The sequence below is a fragment of the Arachis hypogaea genome, chromosome 11 (assembly GCF_003086295.3).
Source record: "Arachis hypogaea cultivar Tifrunner chromosome 11, arahy.Tifrunner.gnm2.J5K5, whole genome shotgun sequence".
In the NCBI taxonomy this organism is placed as follows: domain Eukaryota; kingdom Viridiplantae; phylum Streptophyta; class Magnoliopsida; order Fabales; family Fabaceae; genus Arachis; species Arachis hypogaea.
In genome coordinates, this window is record NC_092046.1 from 53,479,048 (window position 1) to 53,499,541 (window position 20,494).

General features: G+C 36.3%; 1 long non-coding RNA gene across 1 annotated transcript; it reads left to right on the top strand.

The window, feature by feature from the left end:
• The first annotated feature begins 2,431 nt into the window (after positions 1 to 2,431).
• LOC112721083 (uncharacterized) lies at positions 2,432 to 4,828 on the top strand. The gene is made up of 4 exons (XR_003162397.3): positions 2,432 to 2,654; positions 3,161 to 3,183; positions 3,517 to 3,645; positions 4,306 to 4,828. It is a non-coding gene; the product is annotated as an uncharacterized lncRNA (long non-coding RNA).
• The last annotated feature ends 15,666 nt before the right edge of the window (positions 4,829 to 20,494 follow it).

Consider the following 20,494-nt stretch of genomic DNA (forward strand, 5'->3'; position numbering starts at 1 on the left):
AAGATTCTCACTATGAAAACCCGACAAAAGAGTTATGCGGACTTGAGGAGAAAACTTTTCAATTTTGAAGAAGGAATTCCTGTATTCATGAAGTTTACTTCAACAAACTGAAATTGGATGAGAAATCAAAATCTAAGAAGTTGAACTCGAGGTACATTGGACTGTTTGAGGTATTAAGGTGGATTTGGTGGCTGGTGACGTATCAAATAGTTTTACCACTGTATCTTCCGAACCTACACGACGTACTCCACATTCCTTAGCTTCGGAAGTATGCTTCTAATGCAACTCACATCTTGAAAACTTGAATCAGTTTAATTGACAGAAGATTTGACGTTTCAAGTGATTCCGGTCAAGATTGATAATACCAGCTTCAAGAAACTCTGAGTAAGAGATGTCTTAGTAAAGGTTGTTTGGGATTGAACCGGAGATGAGGAACATGCGTGGGAGCTCGAATTAGAGATGAGGAAGGACTAACCGCATTTATTCGTAAGCAACTGAATTTTGGGAACAAAATTCTTAATTAGGTGGTTAGGATGTAAACCTTGAAAAATTAATAAATAAGTAGCCAATAAATTAGTTATTATTCAAAGAAATTACAAAATTAAATTTATAGTTTAGGGAAGTAGAAATATTAAAAATACAAATTTTGACACTAATTTTAAAAGTTTTGGCCCAAAATTAGGCCAACGGGCCAAACTGATTGAACTGGACCCATATTGGGCCCAAAACCCAACCCATTTAAGCCAAACTCCGCCTCCTTTTCCCTCCATTTCTGATTTCACATTGATGAAGAAGGGAGAACTTAGAACCCTAACTTCCATCTCACTTCCAATTTCAATTTCACATAACTTTTAATCTGGAGTTATGATTGACGAGTCATTTATTGCCATGCATTTGTCTCAGAGTCCTCTTTAATTCTATTAAAAAAAATGGTAAAAACTTTGTAATTTGCTCCTAGTTTCTTTCCCCTTTTTGGATTCGTGTTTTAGTATGAGTTTTGAGTGATTTTGATGATTTTGGTGGTTTAGGTACAATCTAACATTGGATAATTGTTGGATTTTACCCCAATCATCAATGGATAAGGTAAGAAAACTCTAAACCCTTGTGGTTTTTCCAATTTTGTGTGCCCTAGTATTAATTTGAGTGAATTATATGAACTAGCTTAAGTTTATGTTGAATTGGAGTTGAATTGGCAAATTGGAGCTCTTGGGACAAAGCTTTGGTAGCTGGAATTTTGCTTGAGTTAATTTGAAATCTTGGAAGCTTGTATTGTTGTGTTTTGAGCTTAGGTAGGAATTGGTCAAGGAATGATTTTGGTTTCTCATAGTTAATGTATAATGTCATGTGAAAACTTAGGCTATTTGACCATAGAATAAGTTAAATTATATGAATGATTGAGGATTAGTGATTTTGTTGGAAATTGTTAAATGAATTGATTGGTTTGATAGATTATATGTGGTGTGTGTATATAGTGTGAAATGTTGATTAATGATATTGGATTCGGTGAGGTATCATGAAAGAAATTGTGGAATAGATTGAAGGAATTGTATGTTGATATATTGTAGCATGAATGGAGAGTGTAAGAAATATGGTTTGGATTTTTTTGGTGCTATTTTGGTTGTGGAACAAATGATTTTGTTTTGAGGTTTTGGAAAGAATGATGTTTTGAACTTTTTGGTAAAAACTGACTTTTTGACCAATTTTGGCGAGCTATAACTTGGCTTTCGAATCTTCTGAATTTTGTGAAACTTCTTTAGAATGAAAATTAGGTCCGTGAAGTTTATGACATTCAAAAAATGGACTAAAAATGATTTTTAAATAAAAAGTTATGCGTGATCGAAATTTAGTACAAAAATCTGATTTCTGAGACTTGGCAACTTTTTTAGGAAAAAGGGGTGCATGCATACGCGACATGCCACGCGACGTGAGGATTCCCTACTATTTTATGATCTTGCGTACGTGGGATGGACGTGCGTACGTGGACCGATCAAACTGGGAGTGTGCGTATGCCAACATGTATCACGCAACACAGACCCTGGCCTCTGCCCAAACGTCCCGCTTTTAAGGACATGGGACGCATACGCGAGAATGAAGAAATTCACCCTTCCGCGTATGCAGAACCCTGTTTTGGCTGAAAATAGTATTTTTGAGCTTTAAACCATTCCTTAAGCTTTCCAAATCTCTGTACCTACCAATTGAGATTCCCTACACTACAAGAATAGTTAGTTTTAGCAACAAACTTTTAGCAGCAATAATACAACGGCTGCTATTTTTTTTATTTTAGTTATGTTTTTGTGGCCATTATATATTTGCCATTAATACTATATATTATAATGGAAATTATTATTATTGCCACTAAAATATAAGAAAATTTATTTTTTAGTAAAAAAAATTTAGTGGCTATAATAGTATGGCAATAATTATTTTTATTAAAATAATTATTTTTTAATAATTACTGATTAATTGCAATAGAGGAGAAATGGGATCAGAGGGAATGAGTGCTAGAAACAGATCCAGAGGGAAGGGAGCATTCATCGCAACCCTAAGCTCAGTGTTGCCATCGTCACCAGGAAGCCTTTGGAGGGACCTTCACCAATAGCCTTATCTATTCATTCTATAATCTTCGACCAACTCTCAGAGGGCACTTCATCATAGTAAGTAGTAACAATCCACTCTCTCTTCTCACTACTCTAATCTGGATCTGAGTTGAATCTGCTTTCATTTCTGTCTTCATTCATCCACACACACAATAGAACTAGTATTTATTAGCTCAATTATCATTTTTATTCACGTAGAAAATCAACTTCAATTTGAACTTAGCTCTGTTTTTGTTCTTTAATTCGCATGATTTTTTCAGTTTCACCCACTGGCGAAGTTGATTTTTCTAGTTCCGCAATAAATGGTGGTTTCTTCTGAATTTGATCCTTCGCTTGTGCTTTCTCACAAGTTTTCCGATGTATCTTTCTTTTTTCTTCTTCTTCATCTTCTTCTTTTGCACCATCGATGTTTGTATATATGTCTTATTTATGAAGAAAAGGATGATAACTTGTTTTTGGAATATTCCAGATGCAGGATCTGTTATATTTGATTTCAATTTAAATAATCAGTTTTCCTTGTTGCTTATTCTATTTCTAAGCTTGTGCTTTTTTTTTAACTGCAGACTTCGCACTCTTATACCGAAAGGTAAGCCAAAACTATTAACTATTGAATCAATTTGATCTTGCAAGTGTCAATTCAATTCAATTTGACATAGAAAATTTAAGATTGAGGATGCCTAAATTTGAATCCAATGTTGCACAGAGATAACAGTATAGGAAAATTACATTGGTATTATATACCATTTTGTCACATTTTTATTATATACCACGAGTTACTCCAAGACTTACTCATTGTTGAAAAATTCTTTTCCTGATTTATGAATTGATTGAAGTTTTGTAGTTGATAATTTTGTAGTTACTCCAAGGTTTACACACTAAAATGTTACATTTCATGTGTACCTTCAATGATTAATAATAGTTAGTTAAGTAAGATTTTGAGGCTTTAAGAGTTGCTGCCACTTCAAGCACCAGAAATTTGGAGCTGTTGAAAAGTTTCGAAGCTGGTTTGGCTATTGACTACACAAAGGATCTGATTCTGCAACTGCAAGTAAGTAACCTTGATTCCATACTTCCATATTTGTTGGATTTTTTATAATGATAAGTTGAAGTTGGAGTTGGAAGTATAATGATAAGTTGGAGTTGGAAGTATCCGTTTAGGAATGTTTTAGTAATTGACAAATTTTGACAAGAAAATGGAATGAGAGAATGAGCAAGATGTAGTTTATCATGGATATAGTATCTTGTATTCTTCACTAGCTTAGCTTCACTTTATCACTTGTATATCTATATGGAGTTTCATTAATACCTTCAAATATTTTTTGGGAACCAATTCCTTACTACAGTAAATTATAGTTATCTATAAAAGAAATTAATGAATATCGTGTGTCAAAAAATGTATAATATAGATAAAAAAAAGAGAAAGAGTAAAGATTGATAGATAAAAAAAGAAATTTAAAGAAAAAGAAAAATATTTTCTTAAAAAATTTGGTTAATTTACTCTATAAACTATAACCGTATAGGCATCCACATAGTTAAATTTGAGTCACTCATAGATAGAAGATATTGATATACTCTGCTGATGCGTGAGCATCTTTCCTATCTTTTCCTAGTGAATTTGCATTTAATTTGTTGAGTTTAATTAAGAATTAATTATCTTTTAGCCACTATGGATGCTACTTTGATTCTTGTGCAATTCTGTTTATTTTAGGTAGCGTTTGGTTAGATTTGATGGAGCTTCCGCAGAAAAAGACAAGAAGGCCATATAGAGCAGGAATGGCTTAAAGGATGGAGAGGAAGCTTGCAGAAATGGAATCAGCACAAGAATTAAAGGAGATAATAGCGAAGAGCGACGCGTGCGCGTACCTGACGCGTACGCGTGACACGTAAAGAAGACCATCAACGCATACGCGTGACAAGCGCGAAGTGCAGAAAATGCTGATTCCTATTAATTCTGATTTAAACTTTAATTTTTATTTTACAGATAGGAAAATATATTATTTTAGTTTTAGAAAATAGATTTTAAATTAATTAGGATTAGATATAAAAAGGGAAAAGAAACTTCCCTTCTCGGGGGATTCCACTTCATCCAAAATACATTTTATTAGAATCCTTATTTTCTCTCTTTGCCATGAGCAACTAAACCTCTACTGTTAAGGTTAGGAGCTCTGTCTATTGTATGGATTGATACTATTATTTTTCTATTTTAATTTATGTACTGATTTATAATTTAAGAATTGTTTTCGTTCTTTACCTTATGAATTTGGGTGGAACAGAAGTATGACCCTCTTTCTAATTGCGTTCTTGTATAACTTGAAAAAGCTCTTTACTTGAACAACAGCTTGAAAACATATTCTCCTAAATTTCTAATTATCTGGACTTAACGGGATACGTGATATATAATCCTCTTATATTTGGGTAATTAGGATTTTTGTGGCATAATAACTAGAATTAAACTTCACCCCCTAATTGGAATTAATTGACCAAGGAATTAGAGGTTGATAAAAGTTAGAGGAGACTAGAAAGGTCTAAGGAATTAGGGTCTAGTCATATATAGTTTGCCATGAATTAAATCTTGCATGATTAAAATAGTTAGTAAGAAAAGTCAATCCGAAAAATAGATAACTCTGAAGCCTTAACTGTTTCTCCCTATTTTAGTCCCAACTTATTTATTTGTCTGTTTTCTGTTTAATACTTTTTGAACTCTCAAACACTATTTTCTGCTTGTCTAACTAAGCCAATTAATCAACCATTGTTGTTTAGTCCATCAATCCTCACGGGATCGACCCTCACTCACCTGAGGTATTACTTGGTACGACCCGGTGCACTTGCCGGTTAGTTTGTGGTTATAAATTCCGCACCACCTGCCTCATAGGAAAACTAATGATATGACTTGTTTAAATTTGCATGTTTGTAGTGATCACAAGTTGCTTAGTTGACTCAGAGAAAATGGCGAAGCATCTATACTCTGGAGAAACGCTTTTCAAGTTTGAACACCTTTCACTTGCTGCAGAACATATTCGTTTTCTGCATTAAATCTGTACCCAGGAATTTGAATGTCTCATGACAACTTTAACAATCTTTTTTGTACACATGACAACTTGAATAGTAAAAAAAACAAGAAAGTTTTGTTCCAACTTATTGATTTCTGATTTAGTTTTTATCCTTTAAATTTTCTCCATTCAGGCACAGAAAAGGGATTCTTAATAATCTGTATAAGGACATGGAATCCTATGGTGAATATGAAGATATACAAGTCATGTGAAAAATTATTCAATCTACATCTCCTAAGTATGGCAGCAGCAACAAAGAAAGGACCAATTAATAATAAGTCTTCTTTGCCCTCTAGAACCAATAATAAATCTGATTTCAAGAAGAAAGCTCATGAAGTAGAAAAATCAAAAGAACACTTGGGGAAACGAACACCAATTGCTGCCAGAAAAGCCAAAGCAAAAATGCTCGAAGTTAGTTTTCTATATTTTGACATTTTTGCTTACTAACGTTATTTCAGGGACCAAATTGCCAAGTTAACTCAAGCATGATATTTAATGAACTAATTTGAATATTAGGAAATAAAATTCAGAAGTATTAGAGATCTAGTACCCTTGCAAATTAAATGTTGTGTGCACCATTCTATTTCACTTGTAGTTTACCTTGGTCAATAACTTTGATGATTCAATCATTCAATGTATGTAGAAGGATTATGACACGGATTCTAATTATTTGATATATCTACAGCCATCAAGTGCAGTGTTCAAGGACATGGTTCATGAATTAGAAAATGGGAGAGAGAATCTAGATGGTGCAGACCAAGGTTTCATAGCTAGTTAATTCCTAGAGTTGCTTTATAGGCCAATGTTCCTTCCAAATCCAAATGGCTCCAAGCTTCATGGAATTTATAGACTTCCTTTGGGTTATCAAATGGATGCTTCTTACTACTGTAAGCACATTATTACAACAATTAAGATAACTAAAATATTCATATAATTTTTTATAAAACTCCAAATCTTAATTAGTGGAAGCTAAGTTAATGTTAATGTTGATTTTAATTCAGATCTTAAACTTCGACGGAGCATACTGGTCAGTTAAGTACGAAGAGGTCAGGTTGGACAGCTTAGCAATTCCTTCAACTTCTTGTATTCCTTCCACTTTTGCATGCTTCCTTTCCATCCTCTAAGTCATTCCTGCCCTATAAACCCTGAAATCACTTAATACACATATCACGACATTGAATGGTAATAAGAGGGGATTAAACACAGCACATTTAAGGCCAAAGAAGCATGTTTTCAATCATAGCACAAAATTAGGAAGGAAAATGTAAAACCATGCAATTAGTATGAATAAGTGTGCAGAGACTTGATAAAAGCCACTCAAATTATCACAAGATAAACCATAAAATAGTGGTTTATCACATACCCTGTGGACCAAATAGTGTGATCACGTTCCCAGGGGCACCGTGGTTGAAGCCGTGGTATTGGTGGTCATGGCCGGTGCTTCCATTAGGCCTCGAGTGGTATGAACAACGTCATCAAACTTTGGGGTAAGGTCGAAAATCTTTGTATTCATTTTGTTTTGTTTATTTGATTTTAATTGATTCTAATGGAAAAATAATGATGCTAGTCTTATTGACATTAACATTTTGTTTTTTGTAACCATAACATGCTCTTTAAAAATGCAAATTATTGAAAAATTGGCTTAGAAGGTAAATTGTTGATGTAAGTTATTGCAAGAAATTGACATTATTACCAATGCAGGTATGCTACAGAGATGGCTGTGTTATTTATCCAATCTGCAATATATATCGGACTAATAGTGATGACTCGTTTGGCTAGGCCAAGCCACTCGAAGCTCTACTACTGGCACTTCGATAATAGTGGACTCCTATTCAAAGTTTCACCACCTAAAGAGAGTTTTAGAAGATGACTCATCAAGTGACAATTCATCGCTAATCAGCAGCAATTCCGACTTAGGTTCTTGCAATATTGATGTAACATAGATATAGGCTTGTAGCATTTTTTGTTGTTTAGATTTCTAACATGATTCATTATTTTTCAAGAGAAATTTGTATATTAATATTTTGAGTTTAATGAAATATCTCATTTTGTAGTAATTAATTTTAGTATATTTATATTATGTATAACAATAATAATTGTTGGCAAAAATAATTAAGATTCTAAAAAAAAAGATAGTTCCCTTACTTATAAGAAAATGAGTATAATATAACTAAAAAAAGTCTTAAGATTTTAGTGATAATAGTAATGGTTGATAAAAGTGAGTAACATTACAATTTTAGAATTATTTTTAGTGGCTATATAAATTGCTGGTAAAATGGGTTTTGGCAGCAATAATAATGGCCGCTAAAAATGAATAACATCTCAATTTTAGAATTACTTTTAGTGGCTATATAAATTTCCAAGAAAATGGCCGCTAAAAATTATATACTTTTTGTGGCCATTAAAAAAGTTTTTACCGGCAAATGTTATAATTGCCGCTAAAACCTTTTAGCGACAAAGCATAAAACGGCTAATATCTAATTGCCAGTAAATGTATTAGCGGCTATTTTTATTGCCGCTAAAAACAAAATAAATGGCCGCTAAAAGTGATTTTTCTTGTAGTGCTAGCTAGTGTTTAGGCTTGTGGGGTTTTTATATTATGTACTTAGCTTTATATATATATATATATATATATATATATATATATATATATATATATATATATATATATATATATATATATATATATATTATTCTCCACTGTTTTATAAAACTTGTATTTGTCCCTTCTAGAGGTTGACTTGGAGAATTAGGACTTGTATCTATCTTTTGTGCATACGCATGACCGCCCTGTTTCGCCAAAGTTGTATTTTTGAGATTTTGACCATTTTTCTAACTTTCTAAACCTCTGTAAAGTCTGTTTAAGGTCCGATAGCTAGCTTTTAGACTTTGGAATAATAGCAAACATATTGGGAAAGTTAGATTGATATTGAGGGAGACTATAGAGTGAAGAATTGAGTTAATGATGAACCAAAACTGTTGAATGAGATAATGATGATGAGGATTATGTATAAGTATATCTATGAATGTTGAGTTATGATTTTGAGGATAAACAAGTAATTTCTATCCGAGATGCGATTTTGTGGGTAGACGAATAATTCATATTCAAGTCATAGCCTGTGGATAGATGAGTAATCCCTATCCGGGTTATGGTCTGAGGCACCTGCCTGGGTAGATGAGTAATGCCTACTCCGGGTTGGGTGAAACACCGGCATGGATGGACGAGTAATACCTATTCCGTGTTGTGGTGTTCCATATCTGGATTAGCTACCGAACATGTCGGGTTTAGCTATATAACTGACAGATGATATCATCGACCATAGGGCTGACATGCATCATATGCACTTGTATATTTTGTTTGAGTATGCATTTGTTTTGCCTTACCTATTTGCTTCACTGTAATTAACTACTACTTAATCTAATTGCTGTATCTGTTTTCATATTTGTGTTTTCTTTGTTTGGCTTGTTTCTGTTTGTTTCTGAGAGTTTCCTCATGCTAGTGGAGGAGATGCTGAGGGTTGTTCCATTTGGTAATTTGGAGGTTTGCAGAGAATGGAACACAAAGAGTTAGACTAGAATCCTTAATATAGTCACCTTATTTCTGGCTTAATGAAAACTCTAGGATTTGATTTGAGTTGTTGGAGATTTTGGAATGCCTCTGACTTCTTGGGACCATATGTATTATCTATACGGGAACCTTTACCATACTGAGAACCCCCGGTTCTTATTCCATACATATCTTGTGGTATTTCAGATGTAGGACGAGATGCACATTGCTGAGCATGTTGGAGAGTTTTGGAAGTGAAGAACTACTTTTAGGCATATTTATGTTTTATTCTTAGCATATATATGTATAGATATTCTCCAATTATGTATTGTATTAATCCCTCCTAGAGGTCGATTTCGGAGAAACAGGCTTTTGGTTTGTATTTTTGGTTGTATTTTTAGGACGTTTATATATATTTCTAGCCGGCCTTTGCTTCGCAGGTCGCGGCTGCAGTTTGTTATGTACCCTTTGTTGGAACTCTTTATCTATATATATATATATATATATATATATATATATATATATATATATATATATATATATATATATGTGGTGTCTCTTCTACTTTTTATGATCAAGTTTTCATTCCTTCACGTTTCGAGTGTGGTGAGACTTCTTTTTGATTTGCTTACCCTTTTTTTTCAAGGCTCCTTGTTAAACTTCTTTTCATATATGTATATATACCTATGTACGTATTTTACTTTTAGAGATTGTAATATCTCACCACCGCTGATTTACGAACTTAAGCGTAAAGCTCTATGTGGTAGAGTATTACAAGAAGAGAGAGAGAAAGAGAGAGAGAGAGAGAGAGAGAGAGAGAGAGAGAGAGAGAGAGAGAGAGAGAGAGAGAGAGAGAGAGAGTGTGTGTGCTTGCAGATTAATCTGCTGGTAAATTACTAAAATGACACATTTCACTTAACTATGATACCGGCAGAATATACCGACGGTAAAATTGGCGCAGGTGAGTTACATTTTTGCGCCAATAATTACCGTCAGATTTAGTGACGGAAAACTATTCCAATGTAATCTTTTCTGGCGACGGATTTCTCCTCCTTTCCGTCGGAAAACCCGATACTAAATCCACCGGTACAAGTTGACGCTAAATCTGACGGTAATTCTGACAATACTCAGCGGTTTTCTTGTAGTGATTGATTTTATTTATTTAACTTTTCATTTTATTTGTACACTTGATATTTAATTTGCCATATTTGGTTCATATTATTTAGAATTTGACTACTAATTGTGCAAAAAATAAATTTAAATAAAAATAAAAAATAAAGAATTTGACCACTAATTGTGTATAAATTAAATTTATTGTCGAATTTATCGGAAAAAAATCCAACAGTAATTAAGCAAGAAAGAACATAGTGAAGCGCCAAAATTACCGGCAAAAAATTTTCTTCAGTAATTAAATAGGGTTTAGGCAAAGAATTCGTGGTAGAATCTGACAGTAATTACTGACGGATTGAAAAAATTGACGGTAATTTGTTACAGGCGAGGGTTATACCGTAAAATCTGCCGGTAAATATATCACCGGTATATTATTTTTGTTATTCCACTGGTAAACCTGACGGTACTCAATGTTTTTCTTGTAGTGATTTCAATTTCAATTTATATTTTTTATTCAATTTCAGTTTTTGTCTTCATGTTTTCCCTTATTTTCATATTACAATATTTAATTAGATGCTTTAGACAATGTTTATTTTAATTTAAACAATGTCTGTTTGATTATTTTGTTTAAAAATACTTGGTTCAAAATTATGTTTATTAGAAATTTAGAATTATATGAATTTTTAAATTATAGGTTTACTAAAATATTTATGGATGGTTTAGTAATTTTTTTTTTCAAAAAAAAAAAGAGAATAAGTGAGTTTAGCCCGCTGACATGCCAGGCCGTCGTTAGACGAAGTGGGATAGAAATTTGGGATCGTCTCACTAGGCATGCTCGGTGCTCCTGCCAGTTAGTAGAGAAGGCTAGATTAGAATGGTTGACTCGCCTGCCATCCCTATGATGAGTATTTTGGTGAAAAATAAATTAACCACCAAAACACACAAATCTAACCGGCAAGTGTACCGGGTCGCATCAAGTAATAATAACTCACATGAGTGAGGTCGATCCCACAGGGATTGAAGGATTGAGCAATTTTAGTTTAGTGGTTGATTTAGTCAAGCGAATCAAGTATTGGTTGAGTGTTTGTGATTAACAGAAACTAAACTGCTTAGAATGTAAAAGGGAAAGGGAAAATTGCAGTAAACTAAAGAGCAGGAAAATAAAGATACTGAATCTTAAAGAGCATGTAAAATAAGGTGCAGAAACTTAACTTGCAAGAAATGTAAATAACAGAAGCTTAAAGTGCAAGAAATGTAAATTGCTTGAATCATAAAAGGGATTGGGACGTGGACTTGCAGGAATTAAACAAGAAACAAGTAAATGGCATTAAACATAAAAGAGAAAATTGAAGCGCAGTGAAGTAGATCTTAACAGAAAAGTAAAATGACTTGAGAATTTAAAGAACTAGGAAGCAGTGCTTAAGTGCAGCAAATTAAAAGGGGTTGAGATCTCAGGAGTGGAAGAGACTAGATAACAAGTCTAGATCTCAAATCCTTCCTTGATCCAACAAGAGCAATTGCAAAAGAAACAAAGAAAAGTAAATTGCAGAAACAAAGTAGATGAAGAAGCAGTAGACAGAAATTCAAACTCAATTATGCAGAAAGAAAATAAACAAGGGATCTCAAGGTGAGATTGAAACAGAATTTCTTCAATTCTCCACCAAAGATCCAAAGCAAGAAAATTAAAGAGTGTTCAAGCAAGAACCAAGAAGAAGAGAGATCAATTCTCCTCCCAAGTTCTCTGAAATCTAAATTCAAAACTAAAAGCTCAAAATGAAAATGAAAGGAAAATTCAAAAGTAAAATTCAGCTCCCCAATTACATCAAACTAACTCCTATTTATACACTTTCTATTCTTGGATATTGGAATTTGGATGGGCTTTTGATTTGGTGAAGATTTGAATTAAATTGGATTTTTGGTTGAATTTTCAGCCCATGAAGAAATTGCTTCCAGGGGAGTGCTCAGCTCACAAAGTGAGCTGAGCTTTGACACTTAGTGTGGGGAAGCATTGATAGCGTGCTGCTGTCTTGGGGTGCATCAGGGGAGAGCTCAGCTCACTTTGTGAGCTGAGCATTGGTGCCTTAGTGCCAATTTGTTGTGCTGCCCCTTGGACCGTGTCATGCGCTCCACTCCTTCCCTGGCCGTGTCAAGATGTGCCCCCATGCATCAAGAAGTAGCGCTCAGCTCACTTTGTGAGCTGAGCTTTGGTGTATCCAAGGAAGGGTCCCTGGTTCGAAACCCATGGGAAGCATGCGCTACCCCTTTTCTTGGTTGCCTTGCTTCCTTGCTTCCTCAAGGTGTGGGGTTCGAAGCTTGGGGAGTGCATTTGGCCAATTTTGGCTTATTTTCCATGAGAGTAGCGCCTCCACCCTTTCCCTTTGGTCATGGGTTCAAGTCTTGGAGCATGCATTTGGAAATCATTTTTCTTGAATTTCTCCTCTAGCGCTCTCGATAATGCTCACTTTGTGAGCTGAGCTTGGTTCCTCATTTCCTTATTTCTTGGCCTTGTGTTGTGCTCAGCTCACAAAGTGAGCTGAGCTTTGTGCCTTGGTCCCTTGGAAGTGAGTGTAGCGCTCTCTTAGTGCTTGGTGCTCTTGGAATGAGTTCCATGGTTTGTTGCACTACACTTTCTCCTTTGATGGCCACACTTTCTATTCCTTGAACCACGCTTCTTAGGTCACGCTTTTCTTCTTTTCTTCTTTTCTTCACCTACAATTAATCAAAACAACCAATTAAAGTATCACCAAATTCACAAGGTTTACAAATCATAAAACTGCAATTAAATTTGGCCTAAACCTCATGATTTAGCATCAATTATATGGTGGTTGTTTGATTCAAAGAAGTTATGCATTTCCATTCCAAATTGCTTTCTTAGGATGCAAGAAAGTGCATAAAACCAAATGAAAATAAGGAAAAAGACTATTAAAAAGGGTATATGATGACTTGTCATCACAACACCAAACTTAAAACTTGCTTGTCCCCAAGCAAGCATCAAACATAAGAGAAGATAGAATGAAATAGATAAGTGTATATGTTCTTATTAGGCAGATAGTTGAACTTGGTCTATGGGGCTTTATGCAGATCAAAAGTAGCTCATTTATTACTTGCTGTCAAAACAAACTATGTTCCTTTAAGAGTTCACTAAGATTGCTGCCATGAATCCTCACTTTTTGTTCATTCCCTTGTTAGTTTTTCCTCTTTCTTTTGCATTACAGAGCTTATTTCTTATTGAAGACTTGGTGTCAAATGTTGCAGTGACCTTTGGCCTTATTTTACTCAACATTTCTTCACCACAGACACATGGCTCACTTTTTCCTCCTAGGATCATTGATGCCCAGCATCTCTTTGGATCACTAAATGTTTTGTAGCTAGGTTGTTCTTTATTGTGGACTTTCAGTTGGCAATCCCAAATCAGTTGATCTAAGTTGCCAAGTTTTAAAATACTCCTTAGAACTTACTTGTCCAAGCAGATCCTAGTACACAAACACCACAGGCATATGTCCTAGGGTCCAAGCTATTGGTGTCTAGCCTTATTGTTTGTTTCTTTGCCACTTTCTTTGGCTTTTTCTTCTTTCTCTTTTCTCTGTTTTGATTTATTTTCAAGGGACTTTCAATAATTGAGAGGTCACAGCAGCAAACTAGCTTAGGCTTTAAGTAACAAGTCATTTTGCAACATTTATTCTATGAGCTATCAATTAAATCAAACACATATACCACCACTAACTTTTATTCTCACTTCTGCAACATTGAACAGTTACTTTTCTAAATCAAACATCTCTCTTTTATTCAAACAGCAAGGGAAAACAAAACAAAGTATTCAAGTTGATGGATGATGACAATTATTATGCAGATAGCCCCCCCTTTCTTTTTTTTTTTTTTTTTTTTTTTTTAACTAATTACTAGTGCAAGTAAAAGGAAAAGTAAACATAAATCAAATGGAGGCATATCATGTTTCAGACATGCATCTTCCTTATTTAAACAAAACTAAGAGAAGAGACTTCACCACCTCTATTTGTCAGGCATTTCCATTCTTTTTGATTTGCTGGATTCTCCCTTCTTCTTCTTCCTCTTTTGTCCATAATCTTGAGCTTCCTCACAAGGACATCTTCTGTCCCAAACGGGATCTGCAAGACCTGAGAGCCCAACTTCTTCCAATCTTCGGAATGCACTCTGAGCCTTGAGTCGAGATTTTGCTGCCTGGCAGTCCCTAAGTTCTTGGCATTGATCAAATGATTTGAGTTGGGGATTGAGTTGTGGCATGCAACGGCTTAAGTATTCCACCCTTGCTTGCACATCTTCATTACAATCCGATTGTTGCAGATGTCTAATCTCTCCAAGAGTGTGGTGAATGTTCTTCCATTGATACAAATTTTGAGTATACTCACCATACTTGGCTTGGGTCAGAAACATTTTTTCATATGATTCTTGAAGTCCTGTTGTAAGTTCCCTTTGTCCCTCGAGTATCTTGGCTTGGAATTCTTGTTGTTGAATCATTGACTGTTGCTGCCAGCTTTCCAATTTCTCCTCCATTTTATGCTGCCAAGCTTCATTCTGCTCCCTGTCTTTTAAGTACTGCTCCCGGTGCGCTAGATATTGCTCTTGACTTTTTGAATATTGCTCTTGTGCCATCACATTTTGCTGTGATATTTCCTCAAGAACTCTTTGTAGTTGACTCATATCTATGGCATCGTGGGCTTTTTCTCCTTCTTCCTCTGCTCTTCTTCTTCTTTGGGGCCCTTCTTCTTGATCATCATCCTCAGCCATTCCCTCCATGGTTTTCTTTGTTATTCCTGAGCCTCTTCTTACTATCTCTGTGTCCTCATCTTCAAAGATCACCCCAGCTTTAGTACATAACCTTATAATTGTACTTGGGTGGCCAAGCCTAGTGGATTTGTTTGTGCTCTCGGCTATCTCTTGAATACTATCGGCTATGAGCTGTGCAAGATTGATTTCTCCTCCATGTAGGATACAGAATGTCAAGAGTGCTCGCTTGATTGTGACCGCTGAGGTGTTTCCCGTAGGGAGTATGGATCTCCTTATTATTTCATACCATCCTTTGGCTTCCGGAATGAGATTTATCCTCTTCAGACGGCTTGGGACTCCTTGTGAATCTCTTTCCCAATCTGTGCCTTCCAGGCATATCCCCTGGAGAATCTCATCAGGGTCATTTTCGTCTTGCAATCTGGCCTCATAGCTGGGCTCTTCATAAGTTATGGTTCTCAGCTTCAAAGCCCTTGTAATAGCTGCTGGACTAAAATCCACTTCAGTTCCTCTAACATAGCTTTTGTAAGAGGGGCTCTCTTCACTTCCCTTCACAGCATTTACATAGAACTCCCTGATCATGAGTGCACTAATTTTGGGGATGGGATCACATAGAATGTCCCACCTCCTTTCTTCTTTGATTTGTTTCATGATGGGGTATTCTTCTTCCTTCAGTGCAAAGTATCTTTCATGGATGATGTGCTTCGTTTTCATGAACCTATGATATTTTCCTTCATGAAACTGAGATCTAAATCTCTTTGTATCATAGGTAGGGGGTTCGGTCACCATTGGTCCCTTCCCCTTTCTTCTCTTTGAACTTGAAGAGGCCATGAAGTTGAGTGAATGGAAGAAGCAGAGGTGAGTTTGGGGATTGATTAAGGTACGGTCTAGTTGTGTTAGGGAGTGAGGAAATAAATGTTGTTATTATGAGTGAGATGGTATATATGTATAGGATTGCAAAAGGTGGAGGCAGAGGTGTGTGTTTGTAAAGAGATTGTGTAGGGAGATGTGATGCAAGAGATGTCTCAACTGATTTATAAGCACAGGGAGAAGTGTTGGCCGAATATTACACTTGAAGTTTGGTTCGGTCATGGGTTGTGAAGAGTAGAGATTGAGTTGAACAACCTAGTGACTTTATGAGATGAACGGCTTGCATGTTCTCTTGAGGGTTGACAAGGATTCTACTCCTATTGGTTGCATGGGGTCCGTTCCTCATGGTGGCTAGCATTCAGATTTTTCTTGCTTTCCAAAGTTGGCACATCTCCCTAAGCACATGTGACTCTTTTCTTGACTTGTCATAACCGTCCCATTGCCTTGTCCTTGCTCCAGCCTTCTCTTCTCTTTTTTTTTTTTCTTCGAATTAAACAAAAATGAGATGCTTTAGTATATAATTATAGCACGGTGGAGAAGTGAGTAATTGTATTAGAAAGAAGAAAAATTCTTTTTATGAGAGATCCATTGCGTTCCTGACTTGGTGAACCAAAATTTTTTTTTTTTTTTTTTGTGAACGCCAAACTTGTTCCTTGTTGAGAGATTAATGTTGCACCAAGCATTTGTCACAATTGATACTCTCATCATAAATTCTAATTCAAAAATTCCTAGAAATAGTAACAATGCATGCTTCACCTCTGCATGATTTTTGATTGTCTTTTCTCTTTTCTGAACAAGAGTTGATATTTCTTATAATTGACACGTATGCAGACACCAAACTTAATGTTTGGTCATATACTTCATCTCAGTGACTAAGTATATGATCTCAAAGTGCTTGAAAGGTTAACTTTTGTGTGCTGTCAAGCACACCAAACTTAGAAGTCTGACATACGTTTCAAAACAATGCATGCATCTGTCAAGTATGTTCAAAATCATGCTGAGGTGATCAAGATTTATTGAATTTAAAAGCAAGTAGGAATCTTAAATCATGGGTTGCCTCCCATGAAGCGCTCTTTTAGTGTCACTAGCTTGACATTGAACCCCTTCTTTTATGGTGGTTGATGACTGTAGTGCCTTAGCCTGTCTCCTCTGACTGTGAACTTCTTCTTTGTCCCTTGGTGCTCAATTTCCACATGCTCAAGAGAGAGTACTTGGTTAACAGTGTAGTGATCCTCAGTTCCCAGCTGTTGATATGTTAGTTGCACCTTGTCACCTTTGGAGAGTCCTTCGGTTGGGATCTTTTTATTCTTCCACCCTTTGTGAGCTTTCTTCTTGTTTTTCTTCCTTTTTCTTGTCGACCTTTCTTCCTTAATAGCAGCTTTGGTGGCGGTACCTTCCTTCTTGTTTATCATCCTGGTTCCATTTTGAATTTCTTCTTCTCCCTGCACATGCTCATTCTTCTGTTCCCTAGTGTTGTTGGTTGTTTCCCCTGGGAACCAGTCACTGACTATCTTGTCCCTTTCTTCACTGATTTGTGGTTCTGGAAACACTTTCAGGGTTATGCTGTCCTCATGCATCCTGAGAGTTAGTTCTCCCTGCTCTATATCTATGATGGCTCTAGCAGTGGCCAAAAATGGTCTTCCCAAGATGATTGAACTGTTTTCTTCTCCTTCAGTGTCCAGTATTACAAAGTCCGCAGGAAAAATGAACTTATCAATCTTAACTAAAAGGTTTTCAATCACTCCCTTGGGATATACTACTGACTGATCCACCAATTCTAAGGATATCTGTATTGGTTTCACTTTCTCTATGCCAAGCTTTTTCACTAAGGATGATGGAATTAAATTTATGCTTGCTCCTAAGTCACACATCCCCTTGTTGATAAATAGACTTCCAATTGTGCAAGGTAGGAAGAAACTTCCAGGGTCTTCCAGCTTGGGAGGAAGTCCTTTTCTGATGAGTGCACTGCACTCTTCAGTGAGAAGCACAGTCTCCTTTTCTTGCCAACTCCTCTTCTTATTGATGAGCTCTTTCAAGAACTTTGCATACAGAGGCATTTGTTCCAATGCTTCAGCCAAAGGGATATTGATCTCCAGCTTCTTGAAGACTTCAAGAAATTTTGGGAAGTGTTGGTCCTTAGTCTCTTTGCTGAATCTTTGAGGATATGGCAGTGGAGGTATGGAGTTCATGTCCTGTCTTTGTTCCTTGGTTGGCTCCCCCATTGCTTCCTTCCCTTTTCTTGATTGTTGTGGCCGGTCTTCTTTTTCTTTGAGCTCATCTGAGGCTTGCTTGCTTGCTGTCACTTTTTCATCATTGGCCTTCTCTTCCTTGTTTTGTTTCTCGTCACTTTCCTTTGGTTTCTTGATTGCTTCTTCATTTTTCACCAGGGTCTTGCCATTCCTTAGCTGTATTGCCTTACACTCCTCTTTTGGATTAGGAATAGTGTCACTAGGTAGTGAGCTTGATGGCCTTTCAATGGTGATCTTTTTGGAGAGTTGACCAATTTGCCTTTCCATATTCTTCAGAGAGGCTTCCTGGTTCCTTGTGGTCATCTCTTGGTTCTTCATCAATTTTTCCATTAGGAGCTCCAGGTTGGTAATTCTCTGAGAATCTTGTGAAATGAGTTGAGTGTGGGGTGTTGATGGTTGAGGGTAAGTGTTTTGGTTAGAGGTTTGGTTGTGGGATGGGTACTGGTTAGAGTTGGGGTAGGTATTTTGTGGTTTTCTGTATGTGTTTTGGTTAGAGGCCTGGTTGTTGTAGTTTGTGTTTTTCCAATTGTTTTGGGTGGAGTTTCTTTGCCATGGCTGCTGAGGTTGACTGTGGTTATCTCCCCACCTAAGGTTGGGATGATTCTTCCAAGAGGGGTTGTAGGTATCACCATATACTTCATTTGGTCCAAAATTTTGGTTGTGCATGTACTGGACTTGCTCTTGCTGTTGCTCCTCTTGAGTTTCTTCATTTTGCTCCCAAGTGGTTGATGGTTGGCTTGTGTTGACTGCTGCAACTTGGAGATTATCAATCCTCTTGGTCATTTGCTCAAATTGTTGTTGAATTTGATGCTGCATCATTTTGTTTTGAGCTAAGATTGAATCCACTCCGTCCAACTCCATTACTCCTCTTCTTTGTGATGGTTGGCGTTGTCTTTGATGAGCAAAGAAGTATTGGTTGTTAGCCACCATGTCAATGAGATTTTGGGCTTCCTCTGCAGTTTTCATTAGTTGCAACGAGCCTCCGGCTGAATGATCAAGTGCCTCTTGAGCCTTTAAAGTGAGCCCTTCATAGAAGTTCTGCAGCTTGTCCCACTCAGTGAACATCTCTGGTGGACATTTCCTCAGCAGAGCCTTATATCTCTCCCATGCTTCATACAGATTTTCAGCATCCATTTGTGTGAATGTCTGCACCTCAGTCTTTAACCGGATGATCCTTTGAGGGGGATAAAACTTGGCAAGAAACTTGCTCACCAAGTCATCCCAAGTGTTAATGCTTTCCTTCGGGAATGTTTCTAGCCATTGAGTGGCCTTGTCCCTGAGAGAGAATGGGAATAACAACAGCTTGTATATGTCAGGGTGCACTCCATTGCTTTTAACTGTGTCACAGATCCTCAAGAAAGTGGATAAATGTTGGTTCGGATCCTCCAATGGTCCTCCTCCAAAAGAGCAGTTGTTTTGGACCAATGTGATGAGTTGTGGCTTCAGTTCAAAGTTGTTTGCATTGACATTAGGGGTAAGAATGCTGCTCCCACAATGTTTAGCATTTGCAAATGTATAGGAGGCCAGTACTCTCCTCTGCTGTGGGTTATTGTTAACCCCTCCTTCTTGATTAGATGGATCTCCTTCCATCTCGTGATATTCTTCCTCAGATTCTTCCTCTCCAACAATGCCTTTCCCTCTTTCAGCTCTTCTCAATCTCCTTAGAGTTCTTTGGTCAATTTCAGATAAAACATGAACAACTCTCCCTGTACCTGACATACAAACAACATAACAGGGAACACAACCAGTGATACTTCAATCTATTGCTAGAATGAAGTTTTAGTTAGCTTAAGCAAAAATTCAAACAGTTAGTGTGTTAGTCAAAGAATTAAAGAATAGAAGGGAAAAAGTGCTTGATCTAGATTACCGCCTCACTTAATCATTGTCAACCTATTTCAATCCCCGGCAACGGCGCCAAAAACTTGATGAGTATTTTGGTGAAAAATAAATTAACCACCAAAACACACAAATCTAACCGGCAAGTGTACCGGGTCGCATCAAGTAATAATAACTCACATGAGTGAGGTCGATCCCACAGGGATTGAAGGATTGAGCAATTTTAGTTTAGTGGTTGATTTAGTCAAGCGAATCAAGTATTGGTTGAGTGTTTGTGATTAACAGAAACTAAATTGCTTAGAATGTAAAAGGGAAAGGGAAAATTGCAGTAAACTAAAGAGCAGGAAAATAAAGATACTGAATCTTAAAGAGCATGTAAAATAAGGTGCAGAAACTTAACTTGCAAGAAATGTAAATAACAGAAGCTTAAAGTGCAAGAAATGTAAATTGCTTGAATCATAAAAGGGATTGGGA